The sequence below is a fragment of the Pleurodeles waltl genome, chromosome 10 (genome assembly GCF_031143425.1).
Source record: "Pleurodeles waltl isolate 20211129_DDA chromosome 10, aPleWal1.hap1.20221129, whole genome shotgun sequence".
Taxonomy (NCBI): Eukaryota; Metazoa; Chordata; class Amphibia; order Caudata; family Salamandridae; genus Pleurodeles; species Pleurodeles waltl.
In genome coordinates, this window is record NC_090449.1 from 537839388 (window position 1) to 537857959 (window position 18572).

General features: G+C 43.6%; 1 protein-coding gene across 2 annotated transcripts in view; it reads left to right on the forward strand.

Moving 5' to 3' along the window:
• Positions 1-18572, forward strand: part of SNAP47 (synaptosome associated protein 47) — a 248036-nt gene that overhangs the window by 20357 nt on the left and 209107 nt on the right. Inside the window, exon 2 of one of the 2 annotated variants that reach the window (XM_069210978.1) lies at positions 5071-5141. The exons of the other annotated variant lie outside the window; for it this stretch is intronic. The gene's annotated coding sequence lies outside the window, so the exon portion shown is untranslated. The remainder of the gene's footprint in view (positions 1-5070; positions 5142-18572) is intronic. 2 annotated transcript variants of the gene reach the window in all.

Consider the following 18572-nt stretch of genomic DNA (forward strand, 5'->3'; position numbering starts at 1 on the left):
GTACCATTAACACTTCAACTAGTGCTAAGGGTGAACCAACAGGAAGTTAAGCAAGATGTTTGCCAGGAGATATCGTCTACCTGCTTGCCTGATTTATCTATGGTAGCGCTCCTGTCCATTCCACTGGTACTTTGGCTGGTGTAACAGAGATCCCAGCAGCCAAAGGGAAAAGAAAGTGAGGTGACAATTCCCTAAAGAACAAATGTGCACATGCAGTTGGTTGGCCTCCCTAGTTCTGGATCTGAAAGTGAATTGTTAGGGAGGGTCCAAGGGGATCCTGCTGACCTATCTGCCCTAATAATGAAGCATATAGTGGAGCAATCTCAGTCCCAGGGCAATCCTTTATTGTCTGGGTCACAGGATGGGGCCCTGACATGCCAAGAAGGAACCTCACTATACTCTGAAGCATATTGCAACCTAGCCCGTAAAAGTGCTACTGCTGGACTGAATTAGACCGCGAATAAGGACTTGGGGAGACGCTCTAGCCAAGTTTTGCGTACAGCCACTCTGGAGATACAATTACAAATAGCACGGAAGGAAGTGGCACCAATTCAGTGGCTAAGGTCAATGGGGTGACTTCCAAACACCAGGCTGTAAAAATTCAAAAGACAGCAAGAAGAAGTGGCAGACCTCTTGGGGTGTTACATCTCCCCCGGGAGCCCAGCCCATATGTGGCAGTGATCACCAATGTTCCCAAGTTACAATCAAACAGTCCAGAGACTTACACAGAACTGCAAAATAAGGTTAGCCAATGGTTACATATTAATGCTAACTTCCCATTCTCAATGTCTCCTCAATACTAATGGTGAGGAGGGTGGGTTGGGTGTGTTTGTTGAAGAGGTTCTGTGAAGGGGATTGTATTGTAGTAAATTTTAACTCTCCTGCTACAATTAATCAGATGTTCTTAAATTGTTGCAAAGTTGGCCCACTGCGTAGGGGGCTTTTTCTGTGCAGACCTGTAGCTTTTTATCCCCATACAGGCATCTCTTTTACTAAAGGGGTAGAAACTGTCCCAAAAGGCCCTGTTAGTTTCTCTGTCCAAACCTGTGATTCCCCTCCCCAACAGACTGTGTGTATGCCGATTCCATCCACATTGTCCGAAGTGGACTGACTCAAAGATGGGGATAAGAATGGTCCTACAGAAGGAGGGGGGATGATGGTAGCCTAAGATGTGCTAGATGGTCCTAGTTCTGGTGATATCTGCCTAGAGGAAGTATCAGTGCAAAGTCAGTCACAAGCAGTGCCCGAGAAGCCAGTTAATATTATCAGTTGGAACATAGCAGGGCTAGAAGTCAAAATGTCCATCCCAGAAAGGGGGTCTTTTATAGAGAGCACATGATCTGTGCATTCCAGGAAACGTGGGCTATGGAACCTAAGTATAGAGCAGGGTATAAGAGTTCCTGGATCCCAGCAAATAGGGTGTCTTCCGGCAGACCCTCAGGGGGTCGAATAATTTGGATCAGTGGCTCCCTTAAGTGCCAAGTGAGCAAATTGGATATGGGGTGTGCCGACTTACATGACTTTGTTCTGTCCATCCATAAAAAGCACTTGCTGCTATTGGTAAATATATATAGCAGGAGCATTGGAAGTAGCCGTGAATCTGAAGTTCTAAGTGCCCTGGACAATTAGTTATCTAGCAGAAATAGCACCTATTATATTCTGATTGCTGGGGATTTCAATACTACATTTGAGCCTTACTTATTGGCACAGGAGTTCTATCAGGAAGAGGATAGTTTTTGGGGAATCCCGCAATTACTGAAGAGCAAAGGACATAGCTTGACAAGAGCTCCACTTCAGATTGTTAACATTACGGTTGCCTGTGGCCTTCGAGCTTGTAACGGGTGCCCTCGCTCAGACGCAAATCCCTCTCCCACATTCAAATGAGGAATTTGTAGGAGTCATATTGACTATTTCTTATTAGATATATGCCTATGGGGACATATGGAAGATATGGTGGTGGTGGAGTATGAGGAAAGTGACCATGACCCACTGATACTTATTACTTGGAGTTTGCTACCTGTAATTGGGGTCCCTGTTTCCATGGACCTTGACTGGCATATCATCATGACAAATAATAGATGGAATCTTAAGTGGGAAACAATTAACTCCTCCCTGTGTGCCATTGCAATGTACAGACTACTGGCGAATGAAATAAAACTTATGCTCCAATTTGAGCAGGATGAGGGAAGGATATTGGTTGACCACTTGAAACTATTTGATTGCCTGAGACAGCTATTTGTTAAAGAGTCCACGGGCAACCTGAGAAATAAGCGAACAGATATATGGTATATTAAATCCTGCAGAGAAGGTAAGAACAGGCTATTGAGGGACCTTAGAAGGGGGACAAGAGATCCAATTAAACAATTGAGAAAAAAGTGTAAACTGGAGTTGACCAAGGCATGGAGAAGCTGGGAAGAGAAGTGTTGGATAGCCCTTTAAGAGGTAGCAATAAATGAGGATGCTAGTAAGTTTTGGAAATTGGTTTCAAATGTAAGTGAGGAATCCCAGCCCCTGACTGGGGAATCAATCCTTCCTGATGAGTGGGTTAAACACATCAGGTCTCTCTACTCTGGGAGTGATGAGCTAGATCCCATAGGGAGGAAAGAGAATGTACCCCTAACTACGTTTTCTTTAGCTGAAACAAATGTAGCAATATGTTCCCTCAAGTGGGGAAAAGCCTCCAGCCTTGTTAAGATACCAGGCGACCTCATTAATTCAAAGCATGACATTTGGAAGCCTTACATAAATAAGGTTTGTAATGCAGTGGCTGCAGGTGCATATATCCCTTTTACACAGAAAGGGGCAGAAATAGTTTCCCTCCACAAGAAGGGAAATCCTAGTAATCCATCCAACTATCGGCCTATAAGCCTGCTAGATAATTTTCCAACTTTTTTTGCAAAGCAGATTTTGCATTTTTTGGAGGAGTGAATTTAAGAGAGTGGGGCCATTTTGAGTTTGCAGGCAGGATTTAGTCCTGCAGTCAGTACAACGGAGCAAGTGATGAGGATTATGGCAATCAGATGGAGGACGGTGGATATCGGTGGAGGGAACTTATATGTTGCCTTCATCGATCTTCGTGCAGCCTTCGATCTGGTCGACAGTTACAAGCTGTGGTATAAAATAAGCAAAATGGGAGTTTCCAGTGGACTCAAACTTAATTGTTCGACTCCACAAAGGAACTTTTGGCAGAATTAGATGTGGCAGGGATGGTGAACTGACAGAACCAGTTATTATTGAGAATGGGGGTGCGGCAAGGCAGTGTTCTTGCCCACACCCTCTTTCTCCTGTACATTAACAACTGTATTAGGTATATAAATAATTGTGTGAACGAATCACCATGGCTGTCTGGTAGGAAAATTCCGAAGCTGTTCTATGAGGACGATACCATTTATCACGGCAATATCACCCCTGGGACTCCAAATTATAGTCAATTAATTCTGCCAGTTTTGTAAAGACCTTCAGGTTAATGTCGGAAAAACAAAGTTTATATTTTTCTGTCGGAGGAAGAAAAAGGTGAAAGCCAGCATAATAATGAACTCTGTTATTCTAGAAAGAGTTAATGAGATTGATTATCTGGGGATTAGATGGATGGATGGATTCTGACAAATGGGACACACACATCAGTAAAAGTGCCCATGTAATATGTCACGGGGGTCTCTGGGCAGCAAAGCTAAAGCAGCAGTAAGTCCACATCAAATCCCATAGTGGAAATAGGGCCAGGCTAGGGGAGCTGCCCTATTTGGGGCAGAACTGCAGGTTTTAAATAGTCAGTTGAACAAGTTAAAGAAAACAATGTTATTAGGCACATAGCAAGGCTAGGGAAGGGCTCCCTACTGGTACCTTTAAGACTGAATCTTGGGCTGCATAACATTGTATAACCCTGAAGCCACCCTTATATTGGATTCGGATCTAGAGGACAGAGGAATTTGGAGCCTTTTAGGAAGGGAATTAGAGATGTGTTAAGGAGCTTTTTTTGACCTAACCATACCTGCCTATGCTAATTTCCTATTCCTCCAGTTTATATAAGGCACCCTTTGCCTGTCAATGCTTTCACTGCTCAATGGTCGACAAACTGTTCTGAAGACAACAAATGTAAACTGTGCAATTAGGTGTGGAATCAATCGAACATTTCTTTTTTCTGTCGTAAATATATGATCCCCAGGAAAAAAATGAATTCTCCCACTTTGCAAAACCTTGCTTCTTTACAACCGTGCCAATGCCTATAAAGTTTGTAAAAGCGACAGATATACATTTGTAGTAAGTGCCATTTCAAAATATCTGTAGGCTGCCTGTTCTATCCGTTGCAGAGCCCTCAAAGCACTTGGTAAGGCTTAAAATAAGAATATTTTTAGCCGCGAAGGTTCAGAGCCTTCATAATACTTAGATGGGATAGTTCAGAAAAAGAGTTCATGTTTTACACAAGGATATTGGCCCAGTGGTTTTAATAAGAATCTCTGTATCTACGAAGTTTTACACATGGCTGTTAGCCCAGCCCTAAGTAGGAACGATCTTTATATTGTTTTAACTGAAGTGAATTTTTAGACTATAATACCTACAGGATATACCAATTATTTGCACATTTACGGTATATTGATTTTATCTCCAGATGTATAGGATTGTGCACCTTAGCTCTTTGGTTTTATCACTGCAGTTTTAAATCTGTTGGTATAACAAATTTGAGGAGTTACTAAAGGATTGTGTATTATTATTCTCAAGATGTATTTTTATTGGGATTATATTTTACTTCTGTCTTTTTAAATATGATTTCTGTTCGACTATAAGATTTTATGTTTCGATTTGTTAATAAACATACAAATATCCACTTGGCCAGGTGAGAAACCTAAAGGTATCCGTTAGCTATGTCATCTAACATGTGCCTCGTAAGCCCACAGTGCTGGGTACCTAGTGTATGATAATGTTACATACTTAATATTAAAAATACAATGCTGCCAAAATGAAATATTACCAAAAGCTGTTTGTCACTGTGTTCTTGAATATATTTGCTCATGTGAAAATCTGTTGACCGAATGCAAATTCATTTTCCCTACACCTCTTTTTTCCCCAATCTAGAAAAAAGTTTTACTTCTCCCCTTATGAGGAGTAAATTTCCAACCTTTTCCAGTGTGGGATTAGAGGAGTTGGTGAGTAGCCTACAACATGTTTGTTGGCGTGTAGACATTCACATAGCATTTCAACCCTGGAACTAGTAATTCCCTCCTGCTTCCAGCCTGTGTATGTGGATTTGCAGAACTGTGGCAAAATCAGAACATTGCTATAATCAAAACCCTGATTTAATGAACTTTGGCATAATCATAAAGGCTATTATCAGAGCTATGAGAAAGCTGCCATAATTTACCTCTTCACTGCAGTGATCTCTTATTTGTATCACACACACACTCCAGTTTCAGAGATCTTTTGATTCTCTAATTTTCAAGAAGACTTTCACAAACCATTGAAGGAACGTATCACAATTTACAATACTGAATGTGTTGCAATTGACTGGTATGAAGCAGGCATGTGGAGAAAATAAGTTGTCATCTGGAATTTGTTGTCAATTATTTAGAGGACAGAGTTAAACCCAGTCCCTTATTCCTCTGGCTAAGGATTTGGGTGAGACCAGAAGCCTGTGTTACCAAGGAGGTGTTCGAGATTACCTCAGTTTGGATAATGTTGGGAGAATCTCATGGTTGAGGTATATTAAATCTGTCTTCAACACTTTAGGAGATTTAAAGTATTGTAGAAATCCCGACAATATCATTCGTGGTACTTAATCATTGGTTAAAGAATATTTCTTTAAGTGGCAAAAAGAGAGCTGCCTCAGGGATTTTGTTCAATCACACACAGTTTTCGACTATGTATCTATTAAATCCTCAGTAGGTCTGTGTAGGAGGCTGGCCTGGCTTGTAGTGGGTACCAGAGGTACTTACACCTTGTGCCAGGTCCAGTTATCCCTTATTAGTGTAGAAGAGGTGTTTCTAGCAGCTTAGGCTGATAGAAGGTAGCTATGGCAAAGCAGCTTAGGCTGAACTAGGAGACATGTAAAGCTCCTACTATACCACTGGTGTCATATGCACAATATCATAAGAAAACACAATACACAGAGTTACTAAAAATAAAGGTACTTTATTTTTATGACAATATGCCGAAAGTATCTCAGTGAGTACCCTCAGTATGAGGATGTCAACTGTACACAAGATATATGTACACAATACCAAAATTATGCAGTAATAGCAAAAGGAAGTAATGCAAGCAATGTAAAGTTACAGTAGATTGCAATTGGAGCACATAGGTATAGGGGCGACACAAACCATATACTCCAAAAGTGGAATGCGAACCACGAATGGACCCCAAACCTATGTGAGCTTGTAGAGGGTCGCTGGGACTGTAAGAAAACAGTGAGGGTTAGAAAAATAGCCCACCCCAAGACCCTGAAAAGTAGGTGTAAAGTGCACCTATATTCCCCAGAGAGCACAGACGTCGTGATAGGGGAATTCTACAAGGAAGACCAACACCAGCAATGCAACAAAAGTGGATTTCCGGACCTGAGTACCTTTGGAACAAGTCCAAGAGTCGCGACAATGTCGATAGTGGGCAGATGCCCAGGAAATGCCAGCTGAGGGTGCAAAGAAGCTGCCACCGGATGGTAGAAGCAGTGGATTCTGCAAGAACGAAGAGGGCTAGAAACCTCCCCTTTGGAGGATGGATGTCCCATGTCGTGAAGAAGCTTGCAGAGGTGTTCCCACGCAGAAAGACCGCAAATAAGCCTTGCTAGCTGCAAGGGTCGCGGTTAGGGTTTTTAGATGCTGCTGTGGCCCAGGAGGGACCAGGATGTCGCCACTTGGATGAGGAGACGGAGGGGGTGCCCAGCAACTCAGGGAGCCCTCACAGAAGCAGGCAGCACCCGCAGAAGTACCGGAACAGGCACTTGGAAGAGGAGTGAACCGGAGTCCACCCGAAGACACAAAAGGGAGTCCCACGACGCCGGAGGACAACTCAGAAGGTTGTGCACTGCAGGTTAGAGTGTCGGGACCCAGGCTTGGCTGTGCACAAAGGAAATCCTGGAAGAGTGCACAGGAGCCGGAGCAGCTGCAAATCACGCGGTACCCAGCAATGCAGTCTAGCGTGGGGAGGCAAGGACTTACCTCCACCAAACTTGGACTGAAGAGTCACTGGACTGTGGGAGTCACTTGGACAGAGTTGCTGAGTTCCAGGGACCACGCTCGTCGTGCTGAGAGGGGACCCAGAGGACCGGTGATGCAGTCTTTTGTTGCCTGCGGTTGCAGGGGGAGGATTCCGTCATCCCACGGAGATTTCTTTAGAGCTCCTGGTGCAAAGAGGAGGCAGGCTACCCCCAGAGCATGCACCACCAGGAAACAGTCGAGAAGGCGGCAGGGTCAGCGATACAAGGTTGCAGTAGTCGTCTTTGCTACTTTGTTGCTGTTTTGCAGGCGTCCTGAGCAGTCAGCGGTCGATCCTTTGGCAGAAGGTGAAGAGAGAGATGCAGAGGAACTTGGATGAGCACTTGCATTCGTTATCTAAAGAATTCCCCAAAGCAGAGACCCTAAATAGCCAGAAAAGGAGGTTTGGCTACCTAGGAAGGAGGATAGGCTAGCAACACAGGTAAGAGCCTATCAGAAAGAGTCTCTGACGTCACCTGCTGGCACTGGCCACTCAGAGCAGTCCAGTGTGCCAGCAACACCTCTGTTCCCAAGATGGCAGAGGTCTGGAGCACACTGGAGGAGCTCTGGGCACCTCCCCTGGGAGGTGCAGGTCAGGGGAGTGGTCACTCCCCTTTCCTTTGTCCAGTTTCGCGCCAGAGCAGGGCTGGGGGATCCCTTAACCGGTGTAGACTGGCTTATGCAGAGATGGGCACCATCTGTGCCCATCAAAGCATTTCCAGAGGCTGGGGGAGGCTACTCCTCCCCAGCCCTGACACCTTTTTCCAAAGGGAGAGGGTGTAACACCCTCTCTCTGAGGAAGTCCTTTGTTCTGCCTTCCTGGGCCAAGCCTGGCTGGACCCCAGGAGGGCAGAAACCTGTCTGAGGGGTTGGCAGCAGCAGCAGCTGCAGTGAAACCCCGGGAAAGGTAGTTTGGCAGTACCTGGGTCTGTGCTAGAGACTCGGGGGATCATGAAATTGTCTCCCCAATGCCAGAATGGCATTGGGGTGACAATTCCATGATGTTAGACATGTTAGATGGCCATGTTCGGAGTTACCATTGTGACGCTATACATAGGTAGTGACCTATGTATAGGGCACGTGTGAAATGGTGTCCCTGCACTCACAAAGTCCGGGGAATTTGCCCTGAACGATGTGGGGGCACCTTGGCTAGTGCCAGGGTGCCCACACACTAAGTAACGTTGCACCCAACCTTCACCAGGTGAAGGTTAGACATATAGGTGACTTATAAGTTACTTAAGTGCAGTGGTAAATGGCTGTGAAATAACGTGGATGTTATTTCACTCAATCTGCAGTGGCAGGCCTGTGTAAGAATTGTCAGAGCTCCCTATGGGTGGCAAAAGAAATGCTGCATCCCATAGGGAACTCCTGGAACCCCAATACCCTGGGTACCTCAGTACCATATACTAGGGAATTTTAAGGGTGTTCCAGTATGCCAATGTGAATTGGTAAAATTGGTCACTAGCCTGTTAGTGACAATTTGTAAAGAAGAGAAAGCATAACCACTGAGGTTCTGGTTAGCAGAGCCTCAGTGAGACAGTTAGGCATCACACAGGGAACACATACATATAGGCCACAAACTTATGAGCACTGGGGTCCTGGCTAGCAGGGTCCCAGTGACACATAACAAACACACTGACAACATAGGGTTTTCACTATGAGCACTGGGCCCTGGCTAGCAGGATCCCAGTGAGACAGTGAAAACACCCTGACATATACTCACAAACAGGCCAAAAGTGGGGGTAACAAGGCTAGAAAGAGGCTACTTTCTCACACGGTCTGAAGTTATACTTGTCTCTGATACAAAATGAGAGGTACAGATTTTATCTCACCAGGATGCAATTTAATCTTATTCATTTCGTGGTAGCTTACACAACTCTGGTTCCCTGGTTTACCAATCTCTTCAATTTGTCCCTATGATTATGACACAAAACAAAGCACTCTGCACTTTATATTGTTCTGTACTTTGTACTCTTCTTACGGGAAGCTCTTTCTAGTCCTGGTACTCCGTGCTGCTCACTGTAAACATTATAAGACAGCTCTCGTTTTTCTACCGAAGTTAGATACCCCTCAAATTTGTAATGCAGTAGTTAACTTTATTAAAAAGTGCTTTTGTCACTAGGAAGAGGTATGGACTAGCTTTATGCGGGTGTTCTGTGTACAGCAGATGGCAGTTCCTTTGTTATTTATAAATGTACACAGTGTCTTTTTTATCATCTATTTTGTTTGTGTTTTAGATGTTCTTATTTACATAACGATGTTTTATTGTATGTTTTATGGATTGTCCCTTTATGGCTGGATTGCAAAACGAATAAAGTTGAATGACACTTCACTGCACAGCAGCAAAAGTAACAAGTGGATTTTTTTAGCAGGATAAGTAAATATCTGAAGCATCCTGTCCATTGGACAGGATATGTTTTTATGAAATTCAGCATTTCTATCCCCCGTAGACCGCAGACCTCTTTGTTTAGTCTGCTACTGTTTTCCAAAATAAAGAGAATTGTGAGCATTTATTTGGTTGAGGAATCAGGTCTCTTTCCACCAAAAGAAATACGTGTATTTACGTTGACAACAGGGGCATATCAATCATTTTGTGAGAAGGAGACCTCAACGGATGCTACTGATACTGATCCATTTGACAAAGCCATGGCATAGAGAGCCCAAGAATAAATTCCTGGACTATTCCTCACTGCTTCAGAAGAGGAATCAGAAATTTTATCCGTAGGGAGACTGAAGGGGGGATAAATTCACAAAGGACTATTGTGGGGAAGATCTTTACACACTTAGCAGGGTAGAAAAGCCGAATGGACCCAGAGTAACATGCAAGTTATATGATCAAAACGTGGTGGGGGACCCAAGGGCACTATTCCTTCAACATTGTTGTCATTAGGAGGCACCTCAGGTCCGATCATGAGAGGTAACACTCAGGGTGACAGCAGTAGAGATTGCCTGGCTTAGTAAAGGAGGGTGAAAAGTGCCAAGTGTCCCTGCAGAAATGCTGAACCAAGATGAGCAGAAAAACATTCCATATCTCAAAGTGTTCACATCATACTGCCTGAAGTGCAAGGTTTGCATATGGCGCTGAGTACAAAACCAATTAACGTGATATTTGTCATATAACAACTAGTCTCGCAGATGCACTGCTGTGCAGTGCTACTACAACGCTTCAAATATTAATGCATTGTACATCTTTTCTTTCAAAATAATCCTTTTATTCTTACTGTGAATTTTCATATCATTCCATGTAGTTTTAGGCAAGATCAAACAGTTGTAAAACTTATCTTCATTATTTATCTCAAAATTGAATTTGTTAAAAAACAATATCCATTACATTTTTATGTATTGAGTCAACAATTTGTTTCGGATCAAATGTCGTTCATCAGGGGGTGAAAATGTTTAGACCTTTGATTTTAGATATCGAATAGAAACATATACACTAGTCGGTAAGCAAGCAAATCAGTTCTCAGTTGTAGTTAAATAATTCAAGTTGATGAAAAACAATGTTATATACTTAACATGGTTATGTTATAGTCAACCTGTATGATGCAAAGGCTTAGCCACTGCCCCAACACCTACCTGTGGCATCCAGTGCAAAGTCTAGATATTTGACAGATTCATTTTTTACGCATATTAGTAGCACCAGGTGGCAGTGCCTCTTTTGAATTATTGCTGTAAAACAAATAGGATAGTAACTGATGCAATACAGTACACTATAACAGAGGGTACTCCCAAATGGCACACAAATAAATTATGTTTCAATGGGTACCAATTTAGATTAATGCAAATGCAAGGTTGTCCACATCAAGAACCCCTATCATTAACCTTTGGTTGCAGAGTACAAACCACAAATATTGAAAATAAACATATGGAAAATAATCATAAAAACATAACCAGTTAAATAAAATTATAATTGACCATTTGCCACAGCAGTGGTAAACTAAAACAGTAAAACATCAAAAACAGAACCCTCCCCCAAATAACAAATACGTTCTTTTGAAAACCATCAACAAAAATCAAAGAGTTTATCTCTTTGAACAATTAGCCCTGCATGGCTCTCTATGGTGGTGGTGGTGGATGCTGTTCACAGTTTGGTTTGCCTCCCATAGAGGGTTAGGTGCTGCGTTTGGATAAAGGAAGCCAAGGCAACAGGGCTTAACACTGTACCTAATGGGGGTTGATCACCGTTGGAGGGATTTGATGTGATTAAAAAAAAAACACTGACAAATGTTAAAGTGAAATTATGGTAATCCTTGTTATAACATCTTAACATATGTTTGAAAACACTATAATTCATTTAAAAACGCAAACTATAGCTCTGATGGGTTTGCATCAAAAGCCAAAAAATTACTGAAATTTGTAAGTTATCCTTAGTTCAGAAATAAATAACTCACACATCGGCCATGCAAGCCATAACTCGCGCACCAAATGCAATGCTTGTCACCTCACAAAATGTATACCAATAAGTGACAACAGGTAAAAGCACATGATCACATAATAAAACATACTCATAAAATAAGGAGTACTATATTGACATGGTTGACTCATTGACATTATTGCTAATGTGATGAGTAATGTGACCTGTATTTATATCATTTGTATTTGTAGCTGTCGCAACAAGAGTGAGGCCATACACAATGTGTTTTGTGTGTGAGTTACGGTTCGCATTGCTGTTTTCGTGGAAGGCGGCGGGAAGTAATACCATATCCCCTAAAGTGCTTTTACTCCATTGTGTGATTTCCTGCTTGTTCTCCATAATCGTTGTGCCGCGACAATCAAAAGGAACCCAATGAGAATATGATTCAAACTAAGAAAAAAAGCTGAAAGCACAAAAATGCTAGAAGCTCAAAATAATTAAAAGTCATTACAAACATGATTCAACATATACAGTTGGAAAACAAAATCGACAAGCATTGGCAAAGCCAGTAGGTCTTGCCTATACAAGAGCTATTGGCTTTGGCCTTGTGTTTGCCATGTTGTAGACCAGTGAGGCTGCTGTTGAGCATGGCTAAAGTTTAATGGCATGAAGTGCCAGAGTGGATAGTAGAGTGTTGTAGAGAGGACTTGTTGAAATGTTGTAGAGTGGAGTAGGAGTAGAGTGTCACTGAATAGAGGAAAGTAGAGTCAGTGGTAGAGAGTGTCGTAGAGTGGGGTTGAATAGGGTGGAGTGGGTTGGAGTGAACTGAGGTACTGAGCTGAAGTGGATTGAGGAAATGTGGTGCATTGGATTGCGGTAGAGTGGGGTGGATTAGATTGGGGTAGAGTGGGGCAGATTGAAATGGGGTGATGTGGATGGGATTGGGGTGGATTAGATTGGATTGGGGAGGGTGGTTTCAATTGGACTGGTAGGGCTGGGGTGGCGTGGACTGGGTTGAGTGGGATTGATTGAACTGGATTTTTGGTGATTTCGATTGGAATGAAGTAGGGTGGGGTGGATTGGAGTGGTGTGGATTGGAGTGGAGTGGAGTGGAGTGGATTGGGGAGGACTGGATACATTGGAGTGGGGTGGGCTGGATGGATTGGAGTGGGGTGGACTGAACTGGAGTGGGGTGGATTGGAATACAGTTGGTGGAGTGAAGTAGATTATGGTGGATTGGAGTGGGGTGGATTGGATTGGGGTGTATCGGATTAGGGTGTATTGGAGTGGGATGGTTGGCATTAAGATGGGGTGGATTGGAGTGCGCTGGGGTGGATCGATTGGAGTGGGCTGAACTGGGTTGAGGTGGATTGGATTGGGGTGGGTGGTTTGGAGTGGGGTAGGCTGGATGGATTTGATTGGAGTGTGGTGGACTGAATTGGGAGGGGGTGGGGTGGATTCAGATAGAGTGGGTTGGATTGGAGAGGGGTGATCTAGTGACATTTACTGACCACTATTCCGTGGAATTTATGATGTTAACGGAAACACTTGATGCAATACTACATATGTTATTTACCATCTCCCTCCACAGGGATACATCCAGCTCCCACCCCTTTTCAAATACGGTCCAGATGGTTCTTATATACTATTATACATTTTTGCCCATAATATGTAAGTACTTCTTAACAGACAAGTCCTTTATCAAGTCTGACATTGACAGTCCTTGCACAATAGCTGACAGCACTTTGTTTGCTGTACTTTAAATACATCCTTTTAATAGGAAAGCTGCATGTAGGAGAATGAAAGTGATGCAGAATAAACATACCAGAATAGCTGCATGGCACCTGTGTAATTTTCCCATACGCTTTCAACCATACATATCGACAGATCATCTCTAGGTGCTATTGCCCTGTCCTCCTAGCACAGGCCCACCTCTGAACCCAAGTGATTTTAGTGCCTTTATCTACGCAATATACACTTCACTTCAGGCACAGTCTTGAGAAGAGCCTCTCCCAGCTGTAACCTAACCCGTCCCCCCGCTAGGGACCCGCAGCTCCTCTCGAGAGCTCCATACTTATCTAGGTACAAAAATATACCCCAAGAGGGTCGTGCTCCTCCTGCGGACCCCGGGAAGCAGCAGTGAAAGCTGAAAACCCTCAAGCACTACTCTGCCCGATTACCGCTGCGGAAGAAATGGCAATGATGTCAAAGAGGTGCTCCCTCTGCCAAAGACTATAGAGGTGACCAGCGAAACCTGGAACAGGTAGCACGGAAGAGCGCAGAGACAGCCGTTTCGAAGCTGTGCCGCATTCAGTTTTCAAAAGGAGAGATACACGAAGGACAGACAAAATATGTTTAAACCCTTGTAGCAAAGAAACTGGAGTTGACTGCCCCAGCAGCTCAGTAAAGTCAGGAACTCGTTCATTAGATTAAAAATTAGCCCCTCAAACATAGTCATTCTTCCTGATTTTTTTAAAGAATAAAACGGATTATGTAGAATGAAGTTATTTTACTGACATTATTGTTTTTGTTACATACTGTGAATTGTAATATCATGCACTAACATTGACGATTGTTACTATATGTAGGCCCGTACACGTAAAAAACAACTGTGCCTGCTAGAGAGGTTTGTATGCAGCATGGTTTTTAGGAGATCCGGAGTACGGGGAGAGGGGGGACTCTGCGGGATCAATGGCACTTGGCGACAGATTTGAGCAAATGGCGGCTGGGGCAGCAGACAGTAGTGTGGATGCGCTCACCTGGACAGGGGCCAGCAGGCAAACACCCCCTCTCGGCTGAAGTAGGAGCCCTCTCCCTGGTAGGGGATTCTCAGAGCCCCCATAGCCGCCTCTCCTTGCTTGGCTTCTAGGACAGGATCCTAGGACAGGTTCTAGGACCGTCCTCTGTCCCCACCATCACAGACATGGGGGCCATGTGACAAGGGGGAGAAGGAAGCATGTTTTGCCATTTCATGTCGTATGGGAGGGGACGAAAATAGGGGGTAGAATGTAGAAAGAATTAATACTGCAGTCAAAATAGCACCTTTATTTATTTAATTGTGCATGTTTACACAGCACAGCCATTGCACGAAGGTACTAGAGTGGTTTACAACATGTTGTACAAAATAAACAAGAGACATATGCGCGTAGGCTCCCGGGACAGAGGCTTGACATACAGAGTCCTTGTATTGTTGATGACCAGCTGGTGGGTGCCGTAAATGTGTGCAACAGTGAACCATGAAAGCATGCACCATGATAATAAAACAAGGGCACAAGGTTTACAGGTCTGAGCCCTGTTTTCAATCGCGCTGGAATTCGAAAGGCAAGGGGAGCAGCTGTGCAAAGGAGAGCCTTCTCATGCTGCTCAGAAACAAAAGAAACAAGCAGCAATGGACACCGGAGCAAGAAACAAAGGAAAAAAATAGTCCCCCCAAGGAACAGATAAACACAACAAAGCGCAATGATACTGTACTTAGGGCCAGATGTAGGTAGCCTTTTGCGCCTCGCAAACGGCAAAAAACGCAGTTTGCGAGGCACAAAAGGCCTCACCCGATGCAGAAACACATTTTGCGAGTCGGAACCGACTCGCAAAATGTGTTTCCGACTCGCAAATAGGAAGGGGTGCGCCCTTCCTATTTGCGACCGCATCGCGATGTAGAATTGATTTGTGACCGCGAAAGCGGTCGCAAATCAACTCGCAGTTACCATCCACTTGAAGTGGATGGTAACTCATTCGCAAACGGGAAGGGGTCCCCATGGGACCCCTTCCCCTTTGTGAATGCAAACAAAAAGATTTTTTCAGAGCAGGCAATGGTCCTATGGACCACTGCCTACTCTGAAAAAAACCGAAACAAAAAGGTTTCGGTATTTTTTCTATTTGCAGCTCGTTTTCCTTTAAGGAAAATGGGCTGCAAAAAGAAAAAAAAAACTGCTTTATTCAAAAGCAGTCACAGACATGGTGGTCTGCTGTCTCCAGCAGGCCACCATCCCCATGAGTGCCTAGACTCGCTATGATATTCATGAGGTGGGTCTTTGCGACCCCATAGCGACTCGCAGAAGGTGTCTGAGACACCTTTCTGCATAACATTTTGCGAGGTGCAAATTGCGAGTCGCTAGTACTTGCAATTTGCACCTCGCAAAATGTTTTCTTCCTACATCTGGCCCTAAGTCCCTGCTCTGTGAGAGGAACAAAAGAGACAAGCATTTGCAATGCAACGGGTCTCGCGTTTGCTCGTGTTAGAGCTGATAGCGTTGTAAACTCCTAACCCGACTTTTCACTCGTAATGAAACCTATCGGCAAAAGTGCATTTATTTACGTAACCGGAAAAAGTGCAATTAACTGTGTAACAGGGTCGATATTATGTAAAGCGCTCGACTTCTGCCAAGCGAGATCGCGCTGGGAAAATAGAGAAAAAGTAGTCCACGAGCCGGATGGAAAACAGCGAGCCTTGCATGTTTTTCTGTACTTGGTCGATGCGCTCGAGGAGGGCTGTCCACCGGAAAAGGCATGACGTATGCATGCCTTCCACTAATGAAATCAAGCAGAGTCTAACAGGCAAGCCCAGGAGACAATGAAAGACACTGATGTGACGTGGACAGGGCTCCGAGCCCTTTTTAATTCCTAAATTAGCGAGCGAGACATGCGATGCAGGCTCAACCGTAAAAAAGGGGGCACAAAGATACCAGACTAACCACTAGCAAGCAAGGATTTTTGAAGGACACCGAAACAAACAAATGAAAAGCAGAGGGATGGCTTTAAGCCCAAAAGAGAAGTATAGTAAAATATACAAGAGGTCTGAAATGTGCCATGTAAAAAACCAAGAGAACATAGTATTACAGATGTATATCAAACACCCATCTCTGTTGATCCTATATGGGTTTTGTCTGAAACCTAATAATATATTCAGATTCAAATCTTTTAAGCAGTATCTTGAGATCACATTGTTTGAAATATGCAAGGGTCCTGTAAATCCCAAATTATTTACTAAAGTCTGCATTTCTTCTGTGATGTTGAGCAAAATGTCAGGCCAAAGGCAGGTCTTATAAGTATATTATATATGGCCTTCTGATGTTCCTCAATGTGCACTCCCAATATAGAATTACTTACAACAACATTGTAGGTAATGCAATTCAAACCATTAAGCACCCCGTGTTTTCTTTCCTTTTTTTCGATTACATGTTTTTTTGACTGTTACGATGAGTAGTTCTCGCTAACTGAGTCTCAAAATAACTGCTGTTGAAATAGATGGGAGTATTACCTGCCATTGTCAGTCTTTTTAAAAAATGGACTGCTGCTGTCCAGTTGAAGTACAAGGCTCTGGGATGACTGCACATGAATACATGCATGTTTTACTGCATTATAAAGTATGGTTGAAATCTGCTCCAAAGTACAATTTCGTAATAGTTTGGTCTAGAGACTAGTGTGGTGCTCCAATCCTGTGGTAAAAATAAATTCAAATTTAATGATAATGTTATCATATCTGCTTCTGTCAGTTGGCATTTTGTCATATTTTTCTGACTTAGCTTCTATTTAGATTCTTGGCTTTCATGGACTCTGCTAGGCCAAGGCAATTACACCTCTGGCCAGCTGGAGGGTCAAATGCCTTCCCACTCAGTAGGGACACTTGCCACTGATCTGGCCTTTTCCTGGGAAAGGAAAGGTTGGGCACCAAATTTGTATGTGCTAATAACATTTCACACTGCACCAGCCCTGAGAAAACTCATTCCAAGCAGGTAAAAGGGGAGAAGGTTAGACATCTGGAGCTAGTCTCAGGAGGGGCTTCCTTTTGAAGTTTTGAATGGAAAGGACAGGGCAGCTATGGAAGGTAACAGCATGGTTGTAGGCTACTAAAGAGGTCCCTCAACAGCCAACGTAAATTTCCATCTTTACATGTCCCAAAATGCTGTGCAGGGTGGTTGGGGAAGGGGTGAATTGACAATGTGCCATCCTAGTATTGGACAAATGCTCTTACCTTCTGGAACATTCTACCTCTACTTAATAACATTTCACCTAGGAAGAGAGAAGATGGATTTCAAAGTACCCTAAAGATGAATTGAGTCCTGACTTGCTGGAGCACCCAGGGACTCTGTGGATTCATCTCGCCAGCTCCAGTGGTGCTCTGAGGACTGGTCCTGCAGAAGTCTAACTGTTAGAAATGAGGTCTCAAGTTGGAAGAGGTATACACCCTTGTCCAAGTAGGGAGCACAATCTTAGTCAGGGAAAATCGCACACAATCCAGATAATCCTGTGCCCACCCTCTGGTAGCGTGGCACTGAGCAGTCAGGCTTAATTTGTCAATGTGTAAAGTATTTGTACAATAAATCATACAGTAACACAGTGAAAACACCCAAAAATACACCACACAGGTTTAGAAAAATAAATAATATTTATCTGTATAAAATAAGGTCAAAACGACAAAGATCCAATAAGCACAAGTTGAAATATCACTTTTAAAAGGTTCAAAAGAGTCTTAATCCTTAGAAATAAACAGTTGTCTCTTTGTTACACAGTACATGGTATGCATCAAATATGACAACGCTTGGAGACCGCAGAGGAGGAATGCAAAGAAAAATAGGGTGGCAGACGATGCGTCATTGCTTTCCATGCTGCAAGGGGCTTGAGTCATTTTGTGGCACGCAGTCTTGGTTCCTCACTGCGATGCAGGAATATTTTGACGGTCAGGGGTGATGCATGAAAATCCTTGACGTGCTGGAAGAAGGCACAGGTGCTGTGTTCATCTGGTAGGCGATGCATCTTAGCTTTCCGTTGCAAGGCAGGTGCTGCATTGAATTTTCACTCTGGAAGTCAGACTGTGTTGTTCCAGTCGGCTGTACATCGATTCCTTTGTTGCAAAGCAGGCTTTGCATCGTTTTCAGCAGGCGTTGCATCGAGTTTTGACACACAAGGAATTTCCTGAAGAGGTGAAGTCTTTTTGGCCCTGAGTCTTCATAAAACAGGAGGCAAGCTCAATCCAAGCCCTTGGAAAGCACTTTTGGGGAAGTCCATCTCAGCAAAGTCAGAGGCCAGCAGGGCAACAGTCT